The 17,348-nt window shown below is 32.3% G+C and overlaps 1 long non-coding RNA gene across 1 annotated transcript; it reads right to left on the reverse strand.

The window, feature by feature from the left end:
• Nucleotides 1–1,368: 1,368 nt before the first annotated feature.
• Nucleotides 1,369–3,673, reverse strand: LOC145006246 (uncharacterized). Its single transcript, XR_013662844.1, has 6 exons — nt 3,601–3,673; nt 3,376–3,428; nt 2,052–3,304; nt 1,824–1,935; nt 1,633–1,746; nt 1,369–1,517 (listed from the first exon to the last, which is right to left on the reverse strand). It is a non-coding gene; the product is annotated as an uncharacterized LOC145006246 (long non-coding RNA).
• Nucleotides 3,674–17,348: the final 13,675 nt, after the last annotated feature.

Genomic DNA, 17,348 nt, shown 5'->3' on the forward strand with positions numbered 1-17,348 from the left:
AGCTCCCTTTTTATAATATAAATTTTACATAACATAATGAACATACATTTAATGTCTTGTCTTATTATAGATGCTCCGTGCGTTCATTCAAGTAAATTTTAATACATTCAAGCTGCACATAGGAGTTTCCACTCAGATTTGAGAGACCAAAATCCATATAGAGGTTCAATCGAGCAAAACATAAGTTATTTTTATAAAGTACATTGTTATTTGTTTAAGATAATAAAAAAAATGTGTTAAAGAAATAGAAAATTACTTTATAAAAGTCAGTAGATTACTATTTTGATTAGGAAAGTAGTACATTTCTTATAACCAAAATAGATGTGTATTGCTTATTCTAGTAAACATTTCTTAGAGTTCAGTCAACATTGTTTATTTGTCATTAGAAACTGAATTATAAAAATTATGAAATAACGGTCACTAATGATGATTTAACAAACTCCATTGTCTAGATGGCTTTTTTTTGAACGACTGGATATTATTATAACTATAGAAAACAACCAACTTCCAGCAAGCTGGACCAGTTATAGAAAATAGACATACAAAAGATAAGAAACAGCCTAGTTCATAATATCACCAAAACACAAGGTGTTTATATAAATATGACTTAAAGATGAAAAGTTGTGGCCAATTGAGGGGATTCCTAGGAGGTAGCAGCAACAACAAGCTCTTATTCTGAGGATGAACAACCAAGCCATCTGATAAAAAATAAAAAAAATAAAAAAAAAAAAAACTTGAGTGATCTGCCTCACCAAACTCAGCAGCAACGACATGTACTTTTAGACAGCAACCAAGGGTTACACGGTTTGGACCAAAATACCACTCGCATATTTTCTTTAGTATTCCTGCCATTTGAATTTCTTCTGCTTGTATACCACGTGACTAATTTGTTTCCAAGCAACTAACCCGTGATGAGTTCAAGCCTAGGTTAAGGGCCAAATTGTCAAGAGTTGACAACACCAGAGCTTGTAGACATTAAATGTGATCAGTATCAGCAAACTATGCCTTCAAACCATGAACTTTTACACGTCAGCAACATCATACCATGGCATTTCACTACAAACATATTATTACAGAATAGATTCACAACAGATTCCTTGTAAATATCTATGAAACTTATAATCAGATTTATTGTCAGCTTTGTAGATCCTGTACAATGAGGGAAAAAACACACCTCAAGAAGTACCCCCCCCCCCTCCCCAAAATAGCACCATACAGAGAAAGAAATAAAAGAACATGCGAAAGAATTAATAAAAACAATTTTTTTTTCTTTTATTTTTTTATTATTAATAAAAAGTAAATTAAAGTTGATCTGTGTTCCATATTCCAGATAGGATGTGATAAAAAAGGAAATCAAAATACCTCAATGATGTACACATTAAGTGCTAGATATCCAACATAATGGAGGTCCTCAAGCATGTTAATAGTTGTGTGTTCATCACTTTATCCTCCTGAAGAGCATTTACAACAAGATAAGCATCTTCAAGGGCTTTTACCAGCAAAAAGGCAAATATCACCTACAGGTCAGGATAGATATTATTTTTTTCTTTTGGTCTAAAACCATTTACAAAAACTACACATGTCACAACAGAGAAAAAAGAGATTTACACAAGTCAAGATACAGATTATTACATGATTTTTCATGTAAGTGGCTTGTTTATATGATTTCGTTATTCCTTGGTTTTGATTTGGTTATTCCTTCAACTACCACCATAGTAAAAAAAAAAAAAAAAGCCCAATAGCTTCCTGTAATAGAATCAGAAGACCACTTTAGACCTAGGTTATTTTTACTATTTATTAAAGTGTAATGTTTAAAGACCTACCGCATTACCCTTGATCTTGGATAAGGGTGTCCACAACTTTCTATCTCCAATCAACTAAACCTCATCATTCTTTATATATATCCAAGCTTTTCATGTTTTCCCCTGTTTTTATCTGAAGGATTGAAGGGTTAAGGGGTAAATATCAAAAATAGCAACTTACACCCCTTTAGTGACCATGTTAATGAATTTCTATATATGTAACAAAAATATAGTGTTATGAAACGACACCTTTTTGTTTTGAACTCCAACCTTTAATGGATGCATCTGATTTCCATAATTGGATACTGCACGACCACGAAACCAAATAAAAACATCAATATTTCTTGACAAAGGCTTACCAGTAACTCATCTGTTTTAGCATAATTGGGTCATCAGTAACTTATCTTGAATTCCATCATCATTAATTTCAAACACAAACAAAAACATCAAGATTGGTTTACAAAAAGAATAAAAAAAACAAGATTGGTTTTACCTGAACACAAACTATAATTACAATCATTACATCTTTCAAGTTAAAGACACAACCTTTCGTGGTGGTTTCTACTTGAAGGTAGGTTGGATATACCTGTTCTGTACTCAAGACTCATGAATCCTCGGATTGAAAACAAATATCTATCATATTCAACATAAATTCGATTTTTAAAAATCAAAATAGAATATGAGAGTAGGTGAGAGTCGATATCATAAGTTGCAACATCATACACAAGAGATTGCATAAAATCTTACATAGAGCTAATCTTATACTGTAGAGTAGGATGTTATTATAGAGCAATTTTCAAATTTGGTTTTTTAAGCGTGACATACAAACCAATTATTTGTGTTCTTTAAATCAAATACAAGTTCCATTCGATGTATGATGATATTTCTTAATTTGTATTTACAAGGGAAGAAATAGGATCATATAGACTAAAATGAAAGTACAATGCCATTTCTATGGGTAAAAAGTTTCATAAAAATATGATTCACTTATAAGTTTGAATTTTTTAATGATATCATGTAAACAAAACCTTAGCAAATATGCGAAGAGTTAAAAAAAGGACAAATACCTTCAATAAGTCTTTGTATAGCATTTAATCACACTCATCAAATCTAAAAAAATAAACATAAACTTTGAAGTTAATAATGAAGAAAAACATATATCTAATTTAATTGAAGTAAAATAAACACCAATAATTAATACCTAAATAACATAAAACTTTGTTGGTGCAAATCTGATATCATACCTTCTTGATTTGCTTTCAATTCAAATACACAATAGAAAAATAAATCACAAAATCAGAATTTTTATGTGTAAACTAGAACTAATAAGGGTGTGATAGAAAAAAAAAATATACAATAAAAATAACAACATAGGCTATAGTGGTTCGTTCAACAAAAAAAATTCAATAAACAGAAGTATAACCTGTAAATATTCTAAAACATGAAGTAAAATCGGAGGTTTGTTCATCATCCATGGGATCGTACGGTCCATATTTTTGAACCTGAAAAAAAATGTGGTTCTTCAACATTCTTGAGAAGAAAACCCTTAAATCAAACCAATTAAAAAACGAACCTTTGTCTAGTTTGTTCGGCACACTCTTGGAAGACTTCAACATTACTTGAGCCCTAGAACATGAAATTGAAACCCACACAAAAATCCATTAACACACAGGACAAAAAGAAGGAGATTTGGACTCAAGTTTGAGTTCTTTTGACATGAAAAAAGATGGTACATTCAACATTATTCAGAAGAAAACTCAAAAATCAAACAAAGTAAAAAAAAAAAAAAAAAACAAACCTTTATCTTCTTTGTTCGTTACAATCTTGGAAGACTTCATGATTATTTGAGCCCTAGCACATGAAATCGAAACCCATACAAAAATCAGTTAAAACATGACAAAAGGAAGGAGATTTTGGCTGCATATTTGTTGGTGGGGTTTAACGTACGTAAGTCGATGGGTGTAACGATGTTCGTGACAAAGGGTGAGGGTTTTCGTCAAGACTATTGTGGTGTCGTTAATGGCTTTCAAGAGGAGTAGGAGCATTCTATTCTATGGCTTCCGAAAGAAGGAATGTGTTTAAACGGCCGAAAGAGAAGAAGGAAAGATTAGGGCAAGTTGTAAAGTGTGCATATGTGTTTCTTGATTCTCATTGGTCAAAACCTTTTCACATGGATTACAGATAGCAAAATCCTCACCGTTCCTTTTAGATCCAAAGGTCTAGAACTCATCCCCTTGTTTTTTAAGACATCGTCTTAAACTCTTAAGGGTCCACCATTATATATGGTTTATATATATATATATATATATATATATATATATATATATATATATATATATATATCTTTGTGTATTTTTGTGCATAGTTGTATTTAAATGTGTGTCTGTGTGTCTATTTCAATTTTATGAAATTGATTTCAAATTCATGTTGTTTTCTAACACTACGAGAAAAACAGGACACCTACCAACTCCAAATGCAAATGCTCAGTCGTTGCTTTGTATGACCACCCTCCCTTGGTATGGGTTTTATTATTGTTATTTACAATTTACAAATGATATGTGGGGTTCTAATATATTATTAGCTATGAATCTTTTGAAATGTTTGTATGCCATCTAATTTTAGTTATCTAAGAACATTCTTTTATATGCTATTTGACAATCTCAACAGTAGAGCCTGCCTCTTAAGTAGTAGAGTATAAGAACATCCTTTTACATGCTAACTGACAATCCCAACAAACAGACCCTGCCTCTTAAGTAGTCGAGTATAAACAGGTAAATTTTGTTAATTTTTATGGTCTTTTTACTATATTTAATATATAGATTGGTAATAAAATGAATGAAGATTAATATATTATGCATTTGGGAACATGAGTTTATGAAAACACATTTTTTTTCAGGGGAAGCTATTGCTTGTAAAGCTGTAAATGTAGAAACTGGAACTACAGTGGTTGTATTTGGACCGGGTGCAGTTGGGTGAGCTAAATGATTATTATAAACTTATATAAAGATTTACCTTTTAGGCGTTACATATAAAGGCTTTCATAAAGTTTTGTAATTGAACAAAACAAACACTATACACATAACCTCATAAAGTGCATATATATATATATATATATATATATATATATATATATATATATATATATATATAACAATCAGTTCAACGGAATGGAAACCAATAGAATCAGATTGACTATTGTCCTTTGGGTTCCCACGATCTATACATGCTTAAAGGTCATGGTCACTACTTTTGTTGTCATATAAGTTTAATCTGTTAAAGCTTTTGTTTAACATAAATTGCTTCTCCCTACAATGCGCATCAGTTTTTTTTAGTTTTGTTATCTTCCCATAAGGTCTTCTGCTCCCCATAGATGAAATTTTCATTAGCCTTTTATTAGATAGCTGCAAAGGTTTTTGTTTTTTAATATTGTGAATAGGTTTAAGCTTTTTATTGATCATCCAGCATGTGAAAATGATGCTTTGGTTTAATAATCATCTCAGTTGAATTATCTAAAATTGAAAAGGGTACTTCAGTCCTTTTTTGGTGATTTACAGGTGTGTTGCTAAAAGTAAAAATAAATAAGGGAGGCCTGGTCTTAGTGAGATCAAAATGATTTTGGTCATTGCTTTATTAAATGAATGTAAGTACCCAGGCCTTGCTTTCTGAATATGACCAATTTACCCTTGGACATAAATTGAAAAAAAAAAAAGATTTGTTGTTTGGCCGAATCATTGCGATATTAATATTTTGTTGATGGATGTTTGCAAGTTGATGATTGTACCGATTTTTCTTGCTTTTGCCCTAAGGGTATGATGGTGAACTTAAAAATTGCACCTCTAAACTGTTTTTATATTAATAAAATTCAATTTTTAAAGTTTTAGAATCATATTGCGCCTGCACTCTTTTAATATTAAAAAAAATCAATTTTTGCAGACTTAAGATGATATTGCCTATGAACACTGTTTTTATATTAATAAAAATTAGTTTATATAGTTTTAGGATGAAAAATTGCCCCTGCATACTATTTTAATATTAAAAAAATACATATATTTGCATTTTTAGGATAATATTGCCCCTACACACTTTTCATATTAATAAGATTAATTTTTTCTAGTTTTATAACCATATTGGCCCTAATATTCTATTATTAAGATTCATTTTTTATAATTTTAGAACCATCTTACACCTGCATACTTTTGTTATATTAATAAAATTCAATTTTTAAAGTTTTAGAACCATATTGTCCCGACAAACTGTTTTTATTAGGTAGCTTTTGTGAAACTAATTGTAGCCTGAACTTTATGATACATGATTGTAGCTTGATTACATATTTTGCAATAGAAAATTATATTCATATAATATCTAATTCTTCGTATGTTAACAGACCCGAATGCTAAATAGATCTTAAGGTGAAGGAAGCAAAAGTATTTTGCTAAAAGTTTTGATTATTGGCGGTTGGTCATTAAAATGGTTAACATTTGTAAGTCATTAATGTTTCTGTTTTTTCCAATTCTTTGGCATTTCCAACCCCATAAAATGGGGATCTTCCCTAGTTGCTTCTAAAATCCTATCAAAGTACACACAACTATATTTATTTAAAGCTACACACAATTAATTTTCAATGACAATAAAACAATTAGAAACATTAATTTAAGATACAGAACAAACTATCTTCTTCTTCATCTCGTTCAAGAACACCTCCAATGGAGGTGTTGTTCTTGAGAAATCAATCAAAACAATGGGAATTCAAACCTCCCTCCTTCCCCATTCTTTTGTCAAATAAGCAAGCCAAACACCACCGTTCTTCATCTTCTTCCTACTTCCTCCTATCACCTGGCTCCACCACCTTACACCGTCACCACCATACCACCATTCCACCTCCATCTTTCCTGTCAAGAACCAAAACCAAACACTCCAATGATTTCTATCAAAACAAACTAAAATCAATGTCGATGCCTCTTCAAGGTAAGATCGAGATGATTCTGCTAATCAATTAGATTCTATGTGGTTAATTGGAAACATATTTTTCTCAAATTATATGCATCTGTTTAGATCGATGCGTTTCTCTCTTCTGGAAATTACTTTGTTTTTTTTTTTTTTTTTTTTTTTTTTTTTTGCATCTTTTACCCTCTCTGTGGGATTAAAATGAAAATTATTCAACGATATATAACTGATGTATATAGCTAATTACAGGATGGCTTACCAACGCATTGCATCTCATTGGATTGCTTTAGGGTCAAATGGTCCTGTCTTCACTGCTACCGCTGCTTGCGGTGTCCGGACCTCACACCTCGCAGCTGGAAGAGACGAGGAAGACTTCGCTGCTTCTTCACGCCCTCCATTTCTTCGGACCCCGTCCACCCTCGCTGCTGCCCTACTGCATCCCGTTTCTTTCTTTTCTCAACTCGGTCAGGCAATGATCGAGGATCCGATTTCCTTCGATTCTCGGCTACCGGTCATGAACAACCACCGTCGCGCCACCTCCATCAATTTCCTTCGTGATTTTCCGCATTCTCGAATCAGACGAGGATCAAGCCTTCCCTCCCTCCTCTTCGGCCTCATCGACCACCGACGAGACTTCCCTTAGCCTATAAGCGATCCGAAGTCGTCGGACCTCTGGCCGCTATGTGTTTCCTTCGTGATCTTGCCGAATCAGATAAAGACGGAGACCTAATCAGAGGAAGACGACGCCCCTTTTCTGTGTTGAGTCATTTGATCGATTTCACCGGATCCTCAAACAGATAACGGGTTTTGATTTTGACCCAGTCAAAAGTCAAATTTAACTCAAACTTACATTTAAATTTCTCAAAATTGACCCTCATTTGACAAATACCTTACAAGATTAGTCCAATCGTCAATCATTGAATCCATTTATTCCAAACAACCCCTCCTTTGAAATTATTTTATCCACATTAGTCCTGCTTTGGTTAATTAAATTACCAAACAATCGCTATACTTTAGTGAAGTTACGATTTAGCCCCCAATAGTTTAAGTGCGTTACAAAATGGACTCGAAACTATTTTAAAGCTCAAGAATTGTGGATTTGCGGCTTCTCACGTCAAACTTCTCAAAGAAACCGAATTCGAACGATAGGAACTCACACTTCAAGTGTGAGTGCTTACGGCCCCTTTATAATATTTTAATTATTTTGGGGGAGAATACATGTGCCTTAATATTTTCCTTATACAAATCAATTTCTTATTTTGGCAAAAATAAAATAAATCTAGTTTATAAAAATATTATTATTTAACAATTTATCATATTGTTACAGATACACTACTATAAACTTTTCGTGTATGTGGTATGGTTATTTGGTCATGAAATAACCGATTCACACAACAAACACTAAATGATACAAAATTATATGATTTTTATTGGACATTGCATATTATAACAAACATATTATGAAAGTTTATAGTATTTCAAGGATTTGAGCTATTACTATGTAGTTATTATTGTGAAAAATGTTTATAAGGTGTATAATGACAAGGCCACACACACATATATACATATATATATATATATATATATATATATATATATATATATATATATATATATAAGTGTCCTATGCGACTTCAAAAGATACGAAATAGTCATCTAATCACAACGCATAAATGTTATATCATTAAAATTATATAACAACACTAATATATAAATTATTATATATGTCATATACCATTTCCAAAATAACTATTTCTAAAATATATGGCTATTTGGACACTTATCATATACAAACCTCAAAATTCATTATATATATAAGATTTTTTTCCTAAAGTCTTTAACAAATATATAAATTATGACTTGTAAGGTTATTAATACATATACACTTGTTTGAAACGTATGAATTTTATATAAAATACATTGTATTCACTATTATAAAAAATGTTGGAAATACAAACCTGTGTGTAAACCAAAACCAAATATAATCATAAGCATATCTTTCCAAAAACCACATCTTACATGCTCAAATCTAGAAAAACCATATATGGAAAAACAAATCGATTATACAACGTAAAGGGAATGATTTCTCTCATTTTATCACTCTTCCTTCCCTACACGTTCCCTTCTAATACATTATATAATATATTATAAGAGAACCCCTTTTGTGAACAGTTCTTCTCTGGAACTGGCTGGATTTTTTTTTAAAGTTCTAATCTCTCGCCTTTGACTTTTTGTCTCAGGCGCTTCTCGATTATTCTCCATCGCCTTATCTCCCTTATCTCCAATCTTTTTCTTTCTAGATGCTTCCCAGCACTACCCTTTTTGTCTCCCACACTACTCCGACCTCTGATCTATCTAGCTTGATCAATCGATAGTTGGTTTGCAAAGCAAAAACCATATCCCTTAACCTGCCATAATTGTTTTTTTCATATCTTTTGATACGTCACTCCCAATACACATTGCCTTCCTGCTTCGGCCTCTATGTCAACAAGAATCTATGAACGTCGCCACCATGAGCTTTTGGGGTTGCTTTTGCATTCTTCTTCAGGTATGTTATGGTCGAAATTGATCTGGCATAGTCGTCTTTTTTTTTTCTCTTGATTTACTACATTTAGCTTAGTCATTTTTTTTTTCTCTTGATTTACTACATTGATCAGACGTTTTTAGTTTATTTGAACGTCAAACTCTACCCGTCATTTCGTGGACTTTTGTATAAAGGAGTTTAATTACGTCTGAATTTTTGGAATCACTACTACTTGAACATAAGTAGACACTTTTAGAATATTTATATGAATCGGTATGAGGAAACGAGAATCGAGGTATACATCACAATAAATAAATATATATTGTGAAAAATGTTTATAAGTTGTATAATGACAAGGCCATATATATATATATATATATATATATATATATATATATATATATATATATATATATATATATATATATATATATAGGAATGAGTTCTATGCAAAACAAATAATTAGGGCAACATCTACCGGAACCGATAATCAAATGACACGTGTCCATTTCTTTCTTCACAAGTAATGTATTGTGGAATTTATTGTGGAAGTGATGTGTTATCATGTTTTTATTGGTTCAAATATGTGTTGCCCTAATCATTCATTTTGCATATAACTCTACCCTATATATATATATATATATATATATATATATATATATATATATATATATATATATATATATATATATATATATATATATAGGTTCAGGTTTATTTGAGACGATTCTAATTTTGTGAAACCGTGAAACCAAATCTAAAAATAATTTTAAAATGCAAAATAAATGGAAAATCCAAAAATTCTTTTTTTAAATATTATTTTCGAAACTTGAATTAACTAAAAAAATTAATATATATATATATATATATATATATATATATATATATATATATATATATATATATCTTTTTTTTTAAAATACGTGAAATATGCTAATAGAATATATTACACTAACATATTCTAAAAAATAATTTTTAAATGCAAAATAAATGAAAAAATCTAAAAATTCTTTTTTTAAATATTATTTTCGAAACTTGAATTAACTAAAAAAATAAAAAAAATAAAAAAAAAATTATATTTTTTTGAAAAATACGTGAAATTTTCTAATACAATATTACACTGTACATATTCTAAAAAATAATTTTAAAATGCAAAATAAATGGAAAAATCCAAAAATTCTTTTTTTAAATATTATTTTCCGAACTTCAATTAACTAAAAAAAATAAAAAAAATAAAAAAATGTTTCTCACGGTCCCATAAAATTAGGTCGTCTCACATGAACCTAACCATATATATATATATATATATATATATATATATATATATATATATATATAGTGTCGTATGCGACTTCAAAAGATCTGAATTAGTCGTCTAATCACAACGCATAAATGTTATATCATTAAAATTATATAACAATACTAATATATAAATAATTATATATGTCATATATCATTTCCTTTCCAGAATAACTATTTCTAAAAAATATGGCAATTTGGACACTTATCATATACAAACCTCAAAATTCATTATACATATAAGAATTCGTTCTTAAAGTCTTTAACAAATATATTAATTATGACTTGTAAGGTTATTAATACATATACACTTGTTTGAAACGTATAAATATGTATACAATACATATACACTTGTTTGAAATGTATAAATATTATATAAAATACGTTGTATTCATTATTATAAAAAATGTTGGAAACACAAACCTGCGTGTAAACCAAATCCAAATACAATCATAAGCATATCTTTCCAAAAATCACATCTTACATGCTCAAATCTAGAAAAACCATATATGGAAAAACAAATCGGTTATACAACGTAAAGGGAATGATTTCTCTCATTCTATCACTCTTCCTTCCCTACGCGTTTCCTTCTGATACATTATATAATATATTAAAAGACAACCCCCTTTGTGAACAGTTTTTCACTGGCGTTGGCTGTAAATTTTTGTTTTAAAGTTCTTATCCATCACCTTTGACTTTTTGTCTCAGACGCTTCTCGGTTCTTCTCCACTGCCTTATCTCCCTTATCTCTTATCTCTTTCTTTCTCTTTCTTTCTGGATGATTCCCACTGCTACCCTTTTTGTCTCCCACACTACTCCGATCTCTGATAGTTGGTTTGCAAAGCAAAAACCATATCCCTTAACCTACCATAATTGTTTTTTTCATATCTTTTGATACGTCTCTCCCAATATACATTGTCTTACTGCTTCGGCCTCTATGGCGACAATAATCTATGAACGTCACCACCATGAGCTTTTGGGATTACTTCTACATTCTTCTTCAAGTACGTTATGGTCGAAATTGATCTGACATAGCCGTTCTTTTTTTTTTTCTCTTGATTTACTACATTTAGCTTAATCAGTTTCTAGGGTTTACCTATGTCGACGTTTCTGATGTTAACGTATATAACAAATAAATTGTATACTTGATACACCTCTACAAACTAAAAACATCTTTTATCAATTGGAGTAAGCACACCTTACTATACCAACCTACAATTTCAATCAACTATTGTCATCATTGAAATTCGATCGCACTGCGGCCTTTGTTCCACCGCTATGAGCTCCAATAACAAATGGGATAATGACTTGAAAGGGTATCGAACTTTCGATTTTTGTCACATTTAGTCACTAAACTTTTTTTCGTTATCTATTTGCCATTGAACTATTGAAACTGTTCACATTTTACCCTTATGACCGGCTGTTTGCCGGTCATAAGGGTAAAATGTGAACAGTTTCAATAGTTCAATGGCAAATAGATAATTAAAAAAAGTTTAGTGACTAAATATGAACAAAATCAAAAGTTCGTTTCCGTCTAAAAAGTTCAATGACTAAATGTGAACAAATTTCCTCTTGTATTATGTTTTAGCAAATTATTTATTTTTGTTAAATTGTAGCAACATTTGTTGATGAAGAAATCTATGAAATTAAAAAAAAAAAAAAAAAAAAAAAAAAAAAAAAAAAAAAAAAAAAAAAAAACCTAAAAATATATTTAAAAAAGAAAAAGAAAAAACCAAAACCGAAATAAAAAACCAATGGTTTGACATTTTCCAAAATAAAAAATCAAAATTTCCAATTTGATTTTGGTTTTACAAAAAAATGAACCATTCTCACTGATGTGAATTATGACCATTGGTTTGGCATGCGAAATTTGTGACATCCCATGAATATATAGTTACAACATCGTCTGAACTCGTAATTCATAGTAAGGGGTTAGAGTATCATTGCATGAATACGTAGTTACAATATCGCCTAAAATCGTAATTCATCACCTACAAGTTATGTGTCTGCTGGTGTTTCCACTGGGTTGTCTAGAATAGTCCGTGGTCGCCATCTATACTCTGGTAGATGACTACATCGCCACATTGTTGGTTAAGGTTATGGTATCTCCTTCCATCCTACATCACATATTCATCATCATCTATTTACCTAATTATCATCACCTTTCTATCATCACCTATCTCTCGTCATTTTATTTCATCACATTGCTGGTTAAGGTTATGCTTCCTAACTTCGAACCCCAAGCTTTGCTCTACTAAAGTTTCATATTCTCGTCTCTCTGGACCTAGAAGGGTCCAGATCTATCACACCAAAAAGCTCAAGATAGCTCTTCCTCTCACTCTACACACTCAAGCTCGCTAGGGTTCTCACTTATGGGAAAAGTAGTCGCAATTGAAGGTCATAAGTTCTTTTAAATATGGCTCGGGCCCAAAGATTTAGGGTTTCTGCCAACAGCGCAGACTCATCGAATCGCCTCACCGACTTGTCGAGTCCATTCATTGATCCGAGTCATCAGTCGCGGCCTTACTCGACGAGTTGAGGCGTCAACTCGTCGAGTCTCTCTTCTTAACTCAAAAGAAAAATACTTAAATTATGATACCTGGAAATCCGGATGTTACATTTTGTTTTTCTATTTCATAGATTTCTTCATCAACAAATGTTGCTACAATTAAACAAAAATAAATAATTTTGCTAAAACATAATACAATAGGAAGTTTGTTCACATTTAGTTATTGAACTTTTTAGAGGGAAACGAACTTTCGATTTTGTTCACATTTAGTCACTAAACTTTTTTTCGTTATCTATTTGCCACTAAACTATTGAAAATGTTCACATTTTACCCTTATGACCGGTAACAGCCGGTCATAAGGGTAAAATGTGAACAGTTTCAATAGTTCAATGACAAATAGATAACGAAAAAAAGTTTAGTGACTAAATGTGACAAAAGTCGAAAGTCCGTTACCCTTTCAGATCATTATCCCATAACAAATATCTAGGTTTTGCGTTTACATACAATAATCGATTAGGGTTTTACTCCGTTCAGTTGAATTTATTTCGTTTTCCAAACCTCCGATTAGAAGTCGCCCCCTTCTACTTTTCATGTGTTCCCTTATCTCTTCCTCTTTATTTCTACAAGTATGTTATCAACAGACTATTGGAATGTATTTGTGTCATATATATAATGAAACGTCCCAAAATATGACCCAAAATTTTTTGTTTAAATAATACTAAAACCATAACATCGAATGTCATAAAATAAAACTCATACGTCAATATCTCAAAATCATAATAAAGTGTCGTGATAAAAAACTGTATCAAAACTGTGTCAAGTCATATCTAAGAAAAACTAAACCAATTCCCAGGATAAACACTGAAGTTGTGGTGTGTGCGATGCCATCATCCGAAGCTCTTCTGTTTACTTGTGGGAATACCTGAAACCAAAACTAAAACTGTAAGCACGAAGCTTAGTGAGCTCCCCAAAACTACCACATACTAAACAAACATATAAACAACTACTGGGCCTTGCCCAATACATCGGACCGAAGTCCGGAACTAACCAGGGTCGTGCCCTCTGCATCGGACCGAAGTCCGGAAACTGCATCGTACCGAAGTCCGAAACTAACCAGGGCCTTGACCTCTGCATCGGACCGAAGTTCAGAAATTGATTGTTGTCCCCTGCATCGGAACGAAGTCCAAAACTATCTGGGACCTTGTCCCCTGCATCAGACCGAAGTCCAGAACTACTGAACATAGCATGGCATAAACATATCAACTAGTATAACAACATATACTGCATACTGCATCGGACCGTAGCTTGGAACACTTAACACATAAATTCTATCTGAGCCACTAAGGCATCAAAAATACTAACTACTGCAACGGACCGAAGTCCAGAAACTACTGCTACCTAAACGGGCCGACATTGTAGCCTTAAACCTGTTCCTACTAAAAGGAAACTCACCTTGAAAGTTGGCTGCTTAAACTCTACTTGGGAACTGTCTGTTGCTGCTCCGGTCTCTCCCGGCTACAATTCCCACAAACACACTCAATCAACTACTGATAACTATACTGAGGGTAAAATGACTATTTTACCCTTGGTCAAAGTCAACCTCCTGGTTATAGTCAATATACAGTTGACCCGACTCGTCGAGTTGGGATGCCAACTCATCGAGTCTCTACTCTTATTTCTCATTACTGCCCATTACTATTCGTAGAGTTTGGCGTAGACTCGACGAGGTCCTCCTCGATACTAATAAACAGTCTATCTTCATCTGACTCACTGAGTTGTATGAACAAATCGTCGAGTTCCCCTTCATCATAAAATCATTCTAGCCTGCGACTCACCGAGTAGTATGAACAACTCGTCGAGTCTGTTCTTAAGGCAAGAAGATTGCCTTGGACTCGCCGAGTCAGGGCCTTGACTCGCCGAGTCCCTCCATTGTTGAGTTTGACTTCCAACTTACTGAGTCCATCTCTAACTCACTGGTTCCACTTGGCATAACTCAAAAGGGAAAAATCGGGGACTCGCGACTCGACTCGCCGAGTTTGAAGAACAACTCGCCGAGTCGCTTGCATGAAAACACTATTAAGTCGATTATGATCAATTCCATTGCATTCGACTTATAGATCTGGGTTCCTAAGGCTTGTTTCACCCGTAAAGTTTCCAACTTTATGTGTGTATATGCATCAATGAAGGTTTAAAGGCTCTAATGGGACCAAAAGTGTAGATCTAGGGCTTTTATACAAGCATGGTCCCATAAATGTCGTAGATCTGAGCTTCTAGAGCTCAGACATGGGTAGATCTGATGGCTATTCATCACCACATGTTCTCTATATTACTACCAAGCCAAAAATGGCAAAAACAAGGCAAATAAGAGATCTAATTGAAGAAGGACAAAGGTTTGAGCTTGATACCTCAAAGAAGACTGTAATACCACAAGGAAATCGGATCTACTTTGATCCCCCTTGATTCCTCCTCGTCTCTTCTCTTCTTCTAGCTTTAAATGCACTAACAACTTGCACAATATGAGAAATCACACCAAAAATGATAAGGAACGGCTAGGGTTTTAGTATGGAACTCTCTGTGGGTGAGGGAGGCTGATTAGTGCACAAAAAGTTGTTTAAACAGGGTGCAAACCCTTAGATTTAGGGTTTCATCTAGACTGGCGGACTCGCCGAGTCCAAGCATATGGACTCGCCGAGTAGACTGCTCCAAACACGTGCTTATCCTGTCCCTACTCGACGAGTCGGGCTACTAACTCGTCGAGTTCCTCTTGAAAACTTGAAAAATAGATATTTAAATACATACCAAAATTGGGGCGTTATATATATATATATATATATATATATATATATATATGTATATATATATATATATGTATATATATATATGTATATATATATATATATATATCTTTGTGTATCTTTGTACATAGTTGTATTTAAATGTGTGTCTATGTGTCTGTATCAATTTTAGGAAATTCATTTTAAATTCATGTTGTTTTCCAACACAATGAGAGAAAAAGGACACCTACAAGCTCCACATGCAAATGCTCAGTCGTTGCTTTGTATGACCACCCTCCCTTGGAATGGGTTTTATTATTGTTATTTAAAATTTACAAATCATATGTGGGGTTCTAATATATTCTTAGCTATGAATCTTTTGAAATGTTTGTATGCTATCTAATTTTAGTCATCTAAGAACATTCTTTTATATGCTATCTGACAATCTCAACAACAGAGCCTGCGTCTTAAGTAGTAGAGTATAAGAACATTCCTTTACATGCTAACTGACAATCCCAACAAACAGAGCCGACCTCTTAAGTAGTCGAGTATAAATAGGTAAACTTTGTTAATTTTTATGGTCATTTTACTATGTTTAATATATAGACTGGTAATACAATGAATGAAGATTAATATATTATGCATTTGGGAACTTGAGTTTATGAAAATTCATTTTTTTTTCAGGGGTAGCTATTGCTTGTAAAGCTGCAAATGTAGAAACTGGAACTATAGTGGTTGTATTTGGACCGGGTGTAGTTGGGCGAGCGAAATGATTATTATAAACTTATATAAAGATTTAACTTTTAGGCGTTACATATAAAGGCTTTCATAAATTTTTGTAATTGAACAAAACAAACACTATACACATAACCTTATAAAATGCATATTATTTATATAAAAAAACAAACAATCAGTTCAACAGAATGGACAACAATAGAATCAGATTGGCTATTGTCCTTTGGGTTCCCATGATCTATACATGCTTAAAGGTCATGGTCACTACTTTTGCTGCCATGTAAGTTTAATATGTTAAAGCTTTTGTTGAATATAAATTGCTTCCCCTACAATGCGCAACAGTTTTTTTAGTTTTGTTATCTTCCCATCAGGTCTCCTGCTCACTATAGATTTAATTATCATTAGCCTTTCATTAGATAGATGCAAAGGTTTTTTTTTCTTAATATTGTCAATAGGTTTAAGCTTTTTATTGATCAAACAGCGTGTGAAAATGATGCTTTGGTTTAATAATCATCTAATTCGAATTATCTAAAATTGTAAAGGGTACTTCAGTCCTTTTTGGGTGATTCACAGGTGTGTTGCTAAAAGTATAAATAAATAAGGGAGACCTGTTCTTAGTGAGATTAAAATGATTTTGGTCGTTGCTTTATTAAATGAATGTAAGTAACTAGGTGTTGCTTTCTGAATATGACCAATTTACCTTTGGACCTAAATTGAAAAAAAAAAACATTTGTTGTTTTGGCGGAATCATTGCAGTATTA

This window comes from Lactuca saligna, chromosome 7 (assembly GCF_052625555.1).
Source record: "Lactuca saligna cultivar CGN05327 chromosome 7, ASM5262555v1, whole genome shotgun sequence".
In the NCBI taxonomy this organism is placed as follows: Eukaryota; Viridiplantae; Streptophyta; class Magnoliopsida; order Asterales; family Asteraceae; genus Lactuca; species Lactuca saligna.